The sequence below is a fragment of the Ambystoma mexicanum genome, unplaced genomic scaffold, assembly GCF_040938575.1.
Source record: "Ambystoma mexicanum isolate Mex_15411 unplaced genomic scaffold, UKY_AmexF1_1 Mex_scaf34, whole genome shotgun sequence".
Classification (NCBI taxonomy): Eukaryota; Metazoa; Chordata; class Amphibia; order Caudata; family Ambystomatidae; genus Ambystoma; species Ambystoma mexicanum.
Window position 1 is genome coordinate 1,591,552 of NW_027182449.1, and position 13,015 is coordinate 1,604,566.

The window sequence follows — 13,015 nt, forward strand, 5'->3', positions numbered from 1 at the left end:
CGCTGATGCCTGCCTAGGCGTGGCTGGGCTGGGGGCCTCAGTTGCTGTTACTGGGCCTGCTTCTTTCCTGGACTTGTAGGCCGCCAGCCTGAGAAGGTAAGGCCTCAACCAACATCGCCCTCTGCCTTCCAAAGAGTCGAGGAGACCGCAGCAGGAAAATTGTGTGTGTGTTTATTTCTTCTTTTTTTAGAGGTGCTTTCTATTTTTGTAAGGAACTGACGCCTGGGTGAGTGCTAGTGTGGCTTGAGGTAAATTCACGGGCAGCTTCTTTGCAAACTTTTGCCAAACCAACTTGGGGCAGCAGTGGGGTAGAGAGTCAGCCTTAAGCTGATGCCTGCCTGGGCTGGGCTGGGCTGGGGGCCTCAGCTGCTGTTACTGGGCCTGCTTCTTTCCTGGACTTGTAGGCCACCAGCCCGATATGGTAAGGGCCTCAACCAACATCACCCTCTGCCTTCCAAAGCGTCGAGGAGCCCCCAGCAGGAAAATTGTGTGTGTGTTTATTTCCATCTTTCTTTCCGAGTTTTTTTTAAAGTTTTGTAAGGAACGGATGCTTGGGTGAGTGAGTGCAAGTGTGGCTTGGCCTGAATTTACAGACACTTTCTTTGCAAACATGAGTAGGCAAGTGGGTATTTCAAAAGTGGGTGCATGGAGCTGCTCGTTGCTTTTCCAAGCTGGCAGCTGTGGCTCCTGAGCTTGAGGCAAAAAGAAGGGCAGAAGCACACTGCAGAGGACAGCGTTCAGCCTTGCAAGAGGGCAGTGGACGTCGGAGGAGCCGACACAGCACAAGAGGCTCGGAATCGGCGCACTCTTCACCTACGGCCATACCACCCTGAATGCGCCCGATCTCGTCCGATCTCGGAAGCTAAGCAGGGTCGGGCCTGGTTAGTACTCGGATGGGAGACCGCCTGGGAATACTTAATTTTGCTACTCTGTGCCCGATAGGCGGCGTTCGTCTTCTCCGTCTTGAACTACATTTTTCCTCCATTCCGCTTTTAATTTTAACAAACACGGCGCGTGAAAAAGGCACAGGGGCAGACAGCAGCCCTCGCTCCAATGCAGAGCCCCGTCAGAGGCGGACACGTTGTCGCCAAACTAACTTGGAGCAGCAGCAGCAGCAGCAGGAGACTGAAGCCAGGGCAGCAGCTTGCCGCCTCGGGTGGGTGGATGCAGCCAGAAAGGGCCACTCGTGTCCCTGGCAAAGCACCTCCAGCATCTCCCCGTTTTCTCTCCAGTGGACGCGCAAGGCCCCCTACAGCTAGGGGAGGCAAGTGGATGGGCCTCATCTGCATATGTGGGCTCTAGAGGAAGAGTGCACCCTGGGAGACAAGGGGACACCTGGAGCGGGAAGTGCTCACGGGGGAGAAGTGCCTACAAGAGGCAGGAAGGGAGGGAGGCCACATCATGCCTCTCCATAGCCAGGCCTCTGGATGATGGGGCAGAAGCGGCCGTCACCCTAAGCTTCCTAGAAGTCCCAGCTGGGCCCCATGCTACCTAATATCTCGCCTGATCGAGCCTGGTCGAGCACTGGTCGAGCCTTCAGCCAAGGGACACAGGAGCCAAGGGGTCTGGCCTCGAGCCTTCAGCCGAGGGACCCAGGAGCCCAGGGTCTGGCCTCAGTGCTTCCCAAGTCGGCCTTCAGCTGAAGCCTGCCTGGGCTGGGAGCCTCAGCTGCTGTTCCTGGGTGTGCTTCTTTCCTGCATGTGAAGGCCACCAGCGGCGAAGGTTGCCCTCCGCCTTCTAAGGAGTCGAGGAGACCGCAGCAGGAAAATTGTGTGTGTGTTTATTTCTTCTTTTTTTAGAGGTGCTTTCTATTTTTGCAAGGAACTGACGCCTGGATGAGTGCTAGTGTGGCTTGAGGTAAATTCACGGGCAGCTTCTTTGCAAACTTTTGCCAAACCAACTTGGGGCAGCAGTGGGGTAGAGAGTCAGCCTTCTGCTGATGCCTGCCTAGGCGTGGCTGGGCTGGGGGCCTCAGCTGCTGTTACTGGGCCTGCTTCTTTCCTGGACTTGTAGGCCACCAGCCGGAGAAAGTAAGGGCCTCAACCAACATCGCCCTCTGCCTTCCAAAGAGTCGAGGAGTCCCCAGCAGGAAAATTGTGTGTGTGTTTATTTCTTTTTTTTTTAGAGATGCTTTCTATTTTTGTAAGGAACCGACGCCTGGGTGAGTGCTAGTGTGGCTTGAGGTAAATTTACGGGCAGCTTCTTTGCAAACTTTTGCCAAAACAACTTGGGGCAGCACTGGGGTAGAGAGTCAGCCTTCCGCTGATGCCTGCCTAGGCGTGGCTGGGCTGGGGGCCTCAGTTGCTGTTACTGGGCCTGCTTCTTTCCTGGACTTGTAGGCCGCCAGCCTGAGAAGGTAAGGCCTCAACCAACATCGCCCTCTGCCTTCCAAAGAGTCGAGGAGACCGCAGCAGGAAAATTGTGTGTGTGTTTATTTCTTCTTTTTTTAGAGGTGCTTTCTATTTTTGTAAGGAACTGACGCCTGGGTGAGTGCTAGTGTGGCTTGAGGTAAATTCACGGGCAGCTTCTTTGCAAACTTTTGCCAAACCAACTTGGGGCAGCAGTGGGGTAGAGAGTCAGCCTTAAGCTGATGCCTGCCTGGGCTGGGCTGGGCTGGGGGCCTCAGCTGCTGTTACTGGGCCTGCTTCTTTCCTGGACTTGTAGGTCACCAGCCCGATATGGTAAGGGCCTCAACCAACATCACCCTCTGCCTTCCAAAGCGTCGAGGAGCCCCCAGCAGGAAAATTGTGTGTGTGTTTATTTCCATCTTTCTTTCCGAGTTTTTTTTTAAAGTTTTGTAAGGAACGGATGCTTGGGTGAGTGAGTGCAAGTGTGGCTTGGCCTGAATTTACAGACACTTTCTTTGCAAACATGAGTAGGCAAGTGGGTATTTCAAAAGTGGGTGCATGGAGCTGCTCGTTGCTTTTCCAAGCTGGCAGCTGTGGCTCCTGAGCTTGAGGCAAAAAGAAGGGCAGAAGCACACTGCAGAGGACAGCGTTCAGCCTTGCAAGAGGGCAGTGGACGTCGGAGGAGCCGACACAGCACAAGAGGCTCGGAATCGGCGCACTCTTCGCCTACGGCCATACCACCCTGAATGCGCCCGATCTCGTCCGATCTCGGAAGCTAAGCAGGGTCGGGCCTGGTTAGTACTTGGATGGGAGACCGCCTGGGAATACCAGGTGCTGTAGGCATTTTGCTACTCTGTGCCCGATAGGCGGAGTTCGTCTTCTCCGTCTTGAACTACATTTTTCCTCCATTCCGCTTTTAATTTTAACAAACACGGCGCGTGAAAAAGGCACAGGGGCAGACAGCAGCCCTCGCTCCAATGCAGAGCCCCGTCAGAGGCGGACACGTTGTCGCCAAACTAACTTGGAGCAGCAGCAGCAGCAGCAGGAGACTGAAGCCAGGGCAGCAGCTTGCCGCCTCGGGTGGGTGGATGCAGCCAGAAAGGGCCACTCGTGTCCCTGGCAAAGCACCTCCAGCGTCTCCCCGTTTTCTCTCCAGTGGACGCGCAAGGCCCCCTACAGCTAGGGGAGGCAAGTGGATGGGCCTCATCTGCATATGTGGGCTCTAGAGGAAGAGTGCACCCTGGGAGACAAGGGGACACCTGGAGCGGGAAGTGCTCACGGGGGAGAAGTGCCTACAAGAGGCAGGAAGGGAGGGAGGCCACATCATGCCTCTCCATAGCCAGGCCTCTGGATGATGGGGCAGAAGCGGCCGTCACCCTAAGCTTCCTAGAAGTCCCAGCTGGGCCCCATGCTACCTAATATCTCGCCTGATCGAGCCTGGTCGAGCACTGGTCGAGCCTTCAGCCAAGGGACACAGGAGCCAAGGGGTCTGGCCTCGAGCCTTCAACCGAGGGACCCAGGAGCCCAGGGTCTGGCCTCAGTGCTTCCCAAGTCGGCCTTCAGCTGAAGCCTGCCTGGGCTGGGAGCCTCAGCTGCTGTTCCTGGGTGTGCTTCTTTCCTGCATGTGAAGGCCACCAGCGGCGAAGGTTGCCCTCCGCCTTCCAAGGAGTCGAGGGGATAGAAGCAGGAAAATTGTGTGTGTGTTTATTTCTTCTTTTTTAGAGATTCTTTCTATTTTTGTAAGGAACTGACGCCTGGGTGAGTGCTAGTGTGGCTTGAGGTAAATTCACGGGCAGCTTCTTTGCAAACTTTTGCCAAACCAACTTGGGGCAGCAGTGGGGTAGAGAGTCAGCCTTCTGCTGATGCCTGCCTAGGCGTGGCTGGGCTGGGGGCCTCAGCTGCTGTTACTGGGCCTGCTTCTTTCCTGGACTTGTAGGCCACCAGCCGGAGAAAGTAAGGGCCTCAACCAACATCGCCCTCTGCCTTCCAAAGAGTCGAGGAGTCCCCAGCAGGAAAATTGTGTGTGTGTTTATTTCTTCTTTTTTAGAGATGCTTTCTATTTTTGTAAGGAAACGACGCCTGGGTGAGTGCTAGTGTGGCGTGAGCTAAATTTACAGGCATCTTCTTTGCAAACTTTTGCCAAACCAACTTGGAGCAGCAGTGGGGTAGAGAGTCAGCCTTCTGCTGATGCCTGCCTGGGCTGGGCTGGTCTGGGGGCCTCAGCTGCTGTTACTGGGCCTGCTTCTTTCCTGGACTTGTAGGCCACCAGCCCGAGAAGGTAAGGGCCTCAACCAACATCGCCCTCTGCCTTCCAAAGAGTCGAGGTGTCCCCAGCAGGAAAATTGTGTGTGTGTATTTCTTCTTTTTTTAGAGATGCTTTCTATTTTTGTAAGGAACCGACGCCTGGGTGAGTGCTAGTGTGGCTTGAGGTAAATTTACGGGCAGCTTCTTTGCAAACTTTTGCCAAACCAACTTGGGGCAGCACTGGGGTAGAGAGTCAGCCTTCCGCTGATGCCTGCCTAGGCGTGGCTGGGCTGGGGGCCTCAGTTGCTGTTACTGGGCCTGCTTCTTTCCTGGACTTGTAGGCCGCCAGCCTGAGAAGGTAAGGCCTCAACCAACATCGCCCTCTGCCTTCCAAAGAGTCGAGGAGACCGCAGCAGGAAAATTGTGTGTGTGTTTATTTCTTCTTTTTTTAGAGGTGCTTTCTATTTTTGTAAGGAACTGACGCCTGGGTGAGTGCTAGTGTGGCGTGAGTTAAATTTACAGGCATCTTCTTTGCAAACTTTTGCCAAACCAACTTGGGGCAGCAGTGGGGTAGAGAGTCAGCCTTCTGCTGATGCCTGCCTAGGCGTGGCTGGGCTGGGGGCCTCAGCTGCTGTTACTGGGCCTGCTTCTTTCCTGGACTTGTAGGCCACCAGCCGGAGAAAGTAAGGGCCTCAACCAACATCGCCCTCTGCCTTCCAAAGAGTCGAGGAGTCCCCAGCAGGAAAATTGTGTGTGTGTTTATTTCTTCTTTTTTAGAGATGCTTTCTATTTTTGTAAGGAACCGACGCCTGGGTGAGTGCTAGTGTGGCTTGAGGTAAATTTACGGGCAGCTTCTTTGCAAACTTTTGCCAAAACAACTTGGGGCAGCACTGGGGTAGAGAGTCAGCCTTCCGCTGATGCCTGCCTAGGCGTGGCTGGGCTGGGGGCCTCAGTTGCTGTTACTGGGCCTGCTTCTTTCCTGGACTTGTAGGCCGCCAGCCTGAGAAGGTAAGGCCTCAACCAACATCGCCCTCTGCCTTCCAAAGAGTCGAGGAGACCGCAGCAGGAAAATTGTGTGTGTGTTTATTTCTTCTTTTTTTAGAGGTGCTTTCTATTTTTGTAAGGAACTGACGCCTGGGTGAGTGCTAGTGTGGCTTGAGGTAAATTCACGGGCAGCTTCTTTGCAAACTTTTGCCAAACCAACTTGGGGCAGCAGTGGGGTAGAGAGTCAGCCTTAAGCTGATGCCTGCCTGGGCTGGGCTGGGCTGGGGGCCTCAGCTGCTGTTACTGGGCCTGCTTCTTTCCTGGACTTGTAGGTCACCAGCCCGATATGGTAAGGGCCTCAACCAACATCACCCTCTGCCTTCCAAAGCGTCGAGGAGCCCCCAGCAGGAAAATTGTGTGTGTGTTTATTTCCATCTTTCTTTCCGAGTTTTTTTTTAAAGTTTTGTAAGGAACAGATGCTTGGGTGAGTGAGTGCAAGTGTGGCTTGGCCTGAATTTACAGACACTTTCTTTGCAAACATGAGTAGGCAAGTGGGTATTTCAAAAGTGGGTGCATGGAGCTGCTCGTTGCTTTTCCAAGCTGGCAGCTGTGGCTCCTGAGCTTGAGGCAAAAAGAAGGGCAGAAGCACACTGCAGAGGACAGCGTTCAGCCTTGCAAGAGGGCAGTGGACGTCGGAGGAGCCGACACAGCACAAGAGGCTCGGAATCGGCGCACTCTTCGCCTACGGCCATACCACCCTGAATGCGCCCGATCTCGTCCGATCTCGGAAGCTAAGCAGGGTCGGGCCTGGTTAGTACTTGGATGGGAGACCGCCTGGGAATACCAGGTGCTGTAGGCATTTTGCTACTCTGTGCCCGATAGGCGGAGTTCGTCTTCTCCGTCTTGAACTACATTTTTCCTCCATTCCGCTTTTAATTTTAACAAACACGGCGCGTGAAAAAGGCACAGGGGCAGACAGCAGCCCTCGCTCCAATGCAGAGCCCCGTCAGAGGCGGACACGTTGTCGCCAAACTAACTTGGAGCAGCAGCAGCAGCAGCAGGAGACTGAAGCCAGGGCAGCAGCTTGCCGCCTCGGGTGGGTGGATGCAGCCAGAAAGGGCCACTCGTGTCCCTGGCAAAGCACCTCCAGCGTCTCCCCGTTTTCTCTCCAGTGGACGCGCAAGGCCCCCTACAGCTAGGGGAGGCAAGTGGATGGGCCTCATCTGCATATGTGGGCTCTAGAGGAAGAGTGCACCCTGGGAGACAAGGGGACACCTGGAGCGGGAAGTGCTCACGGGGGAGAAGTGCCTACAAGAGGCAGGAAGGGAGGGAGGCCACATCATGCCTCTCCATAGCCAGGCCTCTGGATGATGGGGCAGAAGCGGCCGTCACCCTAAGCTTCCTAGAAGTCCCAGCTGGGCCCCATGCTACCTAATATCTCGCCTGATCGAGCCTGGTCGAGCACTGGTCGAGCCTTCAGCCAAGGGACACAGGAGCCAAGGGGTCTGGCCTCGAGCCTTCAACCGAGGGACCCAGGAGCCCAGGGTCTGGCCTCAGTGCTTCCCAAGTCGGCCTTCAGCTGAAGCCTGCCTGGGCTGGGAGCCTCAGCTGCTGTTCCTGGGTGTGCTTCTTTCCTGCATGTGAAGGCCACCAGCGGCGAAGGTTGCCCTCCGCCTTCCAAGGAGTCGAGGGGATAGAAGCAGGAAAATTGTGTGTGTGTTTATTTCTTCTTTTTTAGAGATTCTTTCTATTTTTGTAAGGAACTGACGCCTGGGTGAGTGCTAGTGTGGCTTGAGGTAAATTCACGGGCAGCTTCTTTGCAAACTTTTGCCAAACCAACTTGGGGCAGCAGTGGGGTAGAGAGTCAGCCTTCTGCTGATGCCTGCCTAGGCGTGGCTGGGCTGGGGGCCTCAGCTGCTGTTACTGGGCCTGCTTCTTTCCTGGACTTGTAGGCCACCAGCCGGAGAAAGTAAGGGCCTCAACCAACATCGCCCTCTGCCTTCCAAAGAGTCGAGGAGTCCCCAGCAGGAAAATTGTGTGTGTGTTTATTTCTTCTTTTTTAGAGATGCTTTCTATTTTTGTAAGGAAACGACGCCTGGGTGAGTGCTAGTGTGGCGTGAGCTAAATTTACAGGCATCTTCTTTGCAAACTTTTGCCAAACCAACTTGGAGCAGCAGTGGGGTAGAGAGTCAGCCTTCTGCTGATGCCTGCCTGGGCTGGGCTGGTCTGGGGGCCTCAGCTGCTGTTACTGGGCCTGCTTCTTTCCTGGACTTGTAGGCCACCAGCCCGAGAAGGTAAGGGCCTCAACCAACATCGCCCTCTGCCTTCCAAAGAGTCGAGGTGTCCCCAGCAGGAAAATTGTGTGTGTGTATTTCTTCTTTTTTTAGAGATGCTTTCTATTTTTGTAAGGAACCGACGCCTGGGTGAGTGCTAGTGTGGCTTGAGGTAAATTTACGGGCAGCTTCTTTGCAAACTTTTGCCAAACCAACTTGGGGCAGCACTGGGGTAGAGAGTCAGCCTTCCGCTGATGCCTGCCTAGGCGTGGCTGGGCTGGGGGCCTCAGTTGCTGTTACTGGGCCTGCTTCTTTCCTGGACTTGTAGGCCGCCAGCCTGAGAAGGTAAGGCCTCAACCAACATCGCCCTCTGCCTTCCAAAGAGTCGAGGAGACCGCAGCAGGAAAATTGTGTGTGTGTTTATTTCTTCTTTTTTTAGAGGTGCTTTCTATTTTTGTAAGGAACTGACGCCTGGGTGAGTGCTAGTGTGGCTTGAGGTAAATTCACGGGCAGCTTCTTTGCAAACTTTTGCCAAACCAACTTGGGGCAGCACTGGGGTAGAGAGTCAGCCTTCCGCTGATGCCTGCCTAGGCGTGGCTGGGCTGGGGGCCTCAGTTGCTGTTACTGGGCCTGCTTCTTTCCTGGACTTGTAGGCCGCCAGCCTGAGAAGGTAAGGCCTCAACCAACATCGCCCTCTGCCTTCCAAAGAGTCGAGGAGACCGCAGCAGGAAAATTGTGTGTGTGTTTATTTCTTCTTTTTTTAGAGGTGCTTTCTATTTTTGTAAGGAACTGACGCCTGGGTGAGTGCTAGTGTGGCGTGAGTTAAATTTACAGGCATCTTCTTTGCAAACTTTTGCCAAACCAACTTGGGGCAGCAGTGGGGTAGAGAGTCAGCCTTCTGCTGATGCCTGCCTAGGCGTGGCTGGGCTGGGGGCCTCAGCTGCTGTTACTGGGCCTGCTTCTTTCCTGGACTTGTAGGCCACCAGCCGGAGAAAGTAAGGGCCTCAACCAACATCGCCCTCTGCCTTCCAAAGAGTCGAGGAGTCCCCAGCAGGAAAATTGTGTGTGTGTTTATTTCTTCTTTTTTAGAGATGCTTTCTATTTTTGTAAGGAACCGACGCCTGGGTGAGTGCTAGTGTGGCTTGAGGTAAATTTACGGGCAGCTTCTTTGCAAACTTTTGCCAAAACAACTTGGGGCAGCACTGGGGTAGAGAGTCAGCCTTCCGCTGATGCCTGCCTAGGCGTGGCTGGGCTGGGGGCCTCAGTTGCTGTTACTGGGCCTGCTTCTTTCCTGGACTTGTAGGCCGCCAGCCTGAGAAGGTAAGGCCTCAACCAACATCGCCCTCTGCCTTCCAAAGAGTCGAGGAGACCGCAGCAGGAAAATTGTGTGTGTGTTTATTTCTTCTTTTTTTAGAGGTGCTTTCTATTTTTGTAAGGAACTGACGCCTGGGTGAGTGCTAGTGTGGCTTGAGGTAAATTCACGGGCAGCTTCTTTGCAAACTTTTGCCAAACCAACTTGGGGCAGCAGTGGGGTAGAGAGTCAGCCTTAAGCTGATGCCTGCCTGGGCTGGGCTGGGCTGGGGGCCTCAGCTGCTGTTACTGGGCCTGCTTCTTTCCTGGACTTGTAGGTCACCAGCCCGATATGGTAAGGGCCTCAACCAACATCACCCTCTGCCTTCCAAAGCGTCGAGGAGCCCCCAGCAGGAAAATTGTGTGTGTGTTTATTTCCATCTTTCTTTCCGAGTTTTTTTTTAAAGTTTTGTAAGGAACGGATGCTTGGGTGAGTGAGTGCAAGTGTGGCTTGGCCTGAATTTACAGACACTTTCTTTGCAAACATGAGTAGGCAAGTGGGTATTTCAAAAGTGGGTGCATGGAGCTGCTCGTTGCTTTTCCAAGCTGGCAGCTGTGGCTCCTGAGCTTGAGGCAAAAAGAAGGGCAGAAGCACACTGCAGAGGACAGCGTTCAGCCTTGCAAGAGGGCAGTGGACGTCGGAGGAGCCGACACAGCACAAGAGGCTCGGAATCGGCGCACTCTTCGCCTACGGCCATACCACCCTGAATGCGCCCGATCTCGTCCGATCTCGGAAGCTAAGCAGGGTCGGGCCTGGTTAGTACTTGGATGGGAGACCGCCTGGGAATACCAGGTGCTGTAGGCATTTTGCTACTCTGTGCCCGATAGGCGGAGTTCGTCTTCTCCGTCTTGAACTACATTTTTCCTCCATTCCGCTTTTAATTTTAACAAACACGGCGCGTGAAAAAGGCACAGGGGCAGACAGCAGCCCTCGCTCCAATGCAGAGCCCCGTCAGAGGCGGACACGTTGTCGCCAAACTAACTTGGAGCAGCAGCAGCAGCAGCAGGAGACTGAAGCCAGGGCAGCAGCTTGCCGCCTCGGGTGGGTGGATGCAGCCAGAAAGGGCCACTCGTGTCCCTGGCAAAGCACCTCCAGCGTCTCCCCGTTTTCTCTCCAGTGGACGCGCAAGGCCCCCTACAGCTAGGGGAGGCAAGTGGATGGGCCTCATCTGCATATGTGGGCTCTAGAGGAAGAGTGCACCCTGGGAGACAAGGGGACACCTGGAGCGGGAAGTGCTCACGGGGGAGAAGTGCCTACAAGAGGCAGGAAGGGAGGGAGGCCACATCATGCCTCTCCATAGCCAGGCCTCTGGATGATGGGGCAGAAGCGGCCGTCACCCTAAGCTTCCTAGAAGTCCCAGCTGGGCCCCATGCTACCTAATATCTCGCCTGATCGAGCCTGGTCGAGCACTGGTCGAGCCTTCAGCCAAGGGACACAGGAGCCAAGGGGTCTGGCCTCGAGCCTTCAACCGAGGGACCCAGGAGCCCAGGGTCTGGCCTCAGTGCTTCCCAAGTCGGCCTTCAGCTGAAGCCTGCCTGGGCTGGGAGCCTCAGCTGCTGTTCCTGGGTGTGCTTCTTTCCTGCATGTGAAGGCCACCAGCGGCGAAGGTTGCCCTCCGCCTTCCAAGGAGTCGAGGGGATAGAAGCAGGAAAATTGTGTGTGTGTTTATTTCTTCTTTTTTAGAGATTCTTTCTATTTTTGTAAGGAACTGACGCCTGGGTGAGTGCTAGTGTGGCTTGAGGTAAATTCACGGGCAGCTTCTTTGCAAACTTTTGCCAAACCAACTTGGGGCAGCAGTGGGGTAGAGAGTCAGCCTTCTGCTGATGCCTGCCTAGGCGTGGCTGGGCTGGGGGCCTCAGCTGCTGTTACTGGGCCTGCTTCTTTCCTGGACTTGTAGGCCACCAGCCGGAGAAAGTAAGGGCCTCAACCAACATCGCCCTCTGCCTTCCAAAGAGTCGAGGAGTCCCCAGCAGGAAAATTGTGTGTGTGTTTATTTCTTCTTTTTTAGAGATGCTTTCTATTTTTGTAAGGAAACGACGCCTGGGTGAGTGCTAGTGTGGCGTGAGCTAAATTTACAGGCATCTTCTTTGCAAACTTTTGCCAAACCAACTTGGAGCAGCAGTGGGGTAGAGAGTCAGCCTTCTGCTGATGCCTGCCTGGGCTGGGCTGGTCTGGGGGCCTCAGCTGCTGTTACTGGGCCTGCTTCTTTCCTGGACTTGTAGGCCACCAGCCCGAGAAGGTAAGGGCCTCAACCAACATCGCCCTCTGCCTTCCAAAGAGTCGAGGTGTCCCCAGCAGGAAAATTGTGTGTGTGTATTTCTTCTTTTTTTAGAGATGCTTTCTATTTTTGTAAGGAACCGACGCCTGGGTGAGTGCTAGTGTGGCTTGAGGTAAATTTACGGGCAGCTTCTTTGCAAACTTTTGCCAAACCAACTTGGGGCAGCACTGGGGTAGAGAGTCAGCCTTCCGCTGATGCCTGCCTAGGCGTGGCTGGGCTGGGGGCCTCAGTTGCTGTTACTGGGCCTGCTTCTTTCCTGGACTTGTAGGCCGCCAGCCTGAGAAGGTAAGGCCTCAACCAACATCGCCCTCTGCCTTCCAAAGAGTCGAGGAGACCGCAGCAGGAAAATTGTGTGTGTGTTTATTTCTTCTTTTTTTAGAGGTGCTTTCTATTTTTGTAAGGAACTGACGCCTGGGTGAGTGCTAGTGTGGCTTGAGGTAAATTCACGGGCAGCTTCTTTGCAAACTTTTGCCAAACCAACTTGGGGCAGCACTGGGGTAGAGAGTCAGCCTTCCGCTGATGCCTGCCTAGGCGTGGCTGGGCTGGGGGCCTCAGTTGCTGTTACTGGGCCTGCTTCTTTCCTGGACTTGTAGGCCGCCAGCCTGAGAAGGTAAGGCCTCAACCAACATCGCCCTCTGCCTTCCAAAGAGTCGAGGAGACCGCAGCAGGAAAATTGTGTGTGTGTTTATTTCTTCTTTTTTTAGAGGTGCTTTCTATTTTTGTAAGGAACTGACGCCTGGGTGAGTGCTAGTGTGGCGTGAGTTAAATTTACAGGCATCTTCTTTGCAAACTTTTGCCAAACCAACTTGGGGCAGCAGTGGGGTAGAGAGTCAGCCTTCTGCTGATGCCTGCCTAGGCGTGGCTGGGCTGGGGGCCTCAGCTGCTGTTACTGGGCCTGCTTCTTTCCTGGACTTGTAGGCCACCAGCCGGAGAAAGTAAGGGCCTCAACCAACATCGCCCTCTGCCTTCCAAAGAGTCGAGGAGTCCCCAGCAGGAAAATTGTGTGTGTGTTTATTTCTTCTTTTTTAGAGATGCTTTCTATTTTTGTAAGGAACCGACGCCTGGGTGAGTGCTAGTGTGGCTTGAGGTAAATTTACGGGCAGCTTCTTTGCAAACTTTTGCCAAAACAACTTGGGGCAGCACTGGGGTAGAGAGTCAGCCTTCCGCTGATGCCTGCCTAGGCGTGGCTGGGCTGGGGGCCTCAGTTGCTGTTACTGGGCCTGCTTCTTTCCTGGACTTGTAGGCCGCCAGCCTGAGAAGGTAAGGCCTCAACCAACATCGCCCTCTGCCTTCCAAAGAGTCGAGGAGACCGCAGCAGGAAAATTGTGTGTGTGTTTATTTCTTCTTTTTTTAGAGGTGCTTTCTATTTTTGTAAGGAACTGACGCCTGGGTGAGTGCTAGTGTGGCTTGAGGTAAATTCACGGGCAGCTTCTTTGCAAACTTTTGCCAAACCAACTTGGGGCAGCAGTGGGGTAGAGAGTCAGCCTTAAGCTGATGCCTGCCTGGGCTGGGCTGGGCTGGGGGCCTCAGCTGCTGT

General features: G+C 54.3%; 3 non-coding genes and 1 pseudogene across 3 annotated transcripts; all 4 read left to right on the plus strand.

Moving 5' to 3' along the window:
• The first annotated feature begins 811 nt into the window (after positions 1 to 811).
• On the plus strand, positions 812 to 930 carry LOC138559081 (5S ribosomal RNA; annotated as a pseudogene).
• Positions 931 to 3,072: 2,142 nt separating this feature from the next.
• On the plus strand, positions 3,073 to 3,191 carry LOC138558881 (5S ribosomal RNA). Its single transcript, XR_011298999.1, has one exon. It is a non-coding gene; the product is annotated as a 5S ribosomal RNA (ribosomal RNA).
• Positions 3,192 to 6,316: 3,125 nt separating this feature from the next.
• Positions 6,317 to 6,435, plus strand: LOC138558883 (5S ribosomal RNA). The gene has a single exon (XR_011299001.1). It is a non-coding gene; the product is annotated as a 5S ribosomal RNA (ribosomal RNA).
• A 3,450-nt stretch (positions 6,436 to 9,885) lies between these two features.
• On the plus strand, positions 9,886 to 10,004 carry LOC138558884 (5S ribosomal RNA). The gene has a single exon (XR_011299002.1). It is a non-coding gene; the product is annotated as a 5S ribosomal RNA (ribosomal RNA).
• The last annotated feature ends 3,011 nt before the right edge of the window (positions 10,005 to 13,015 follow it).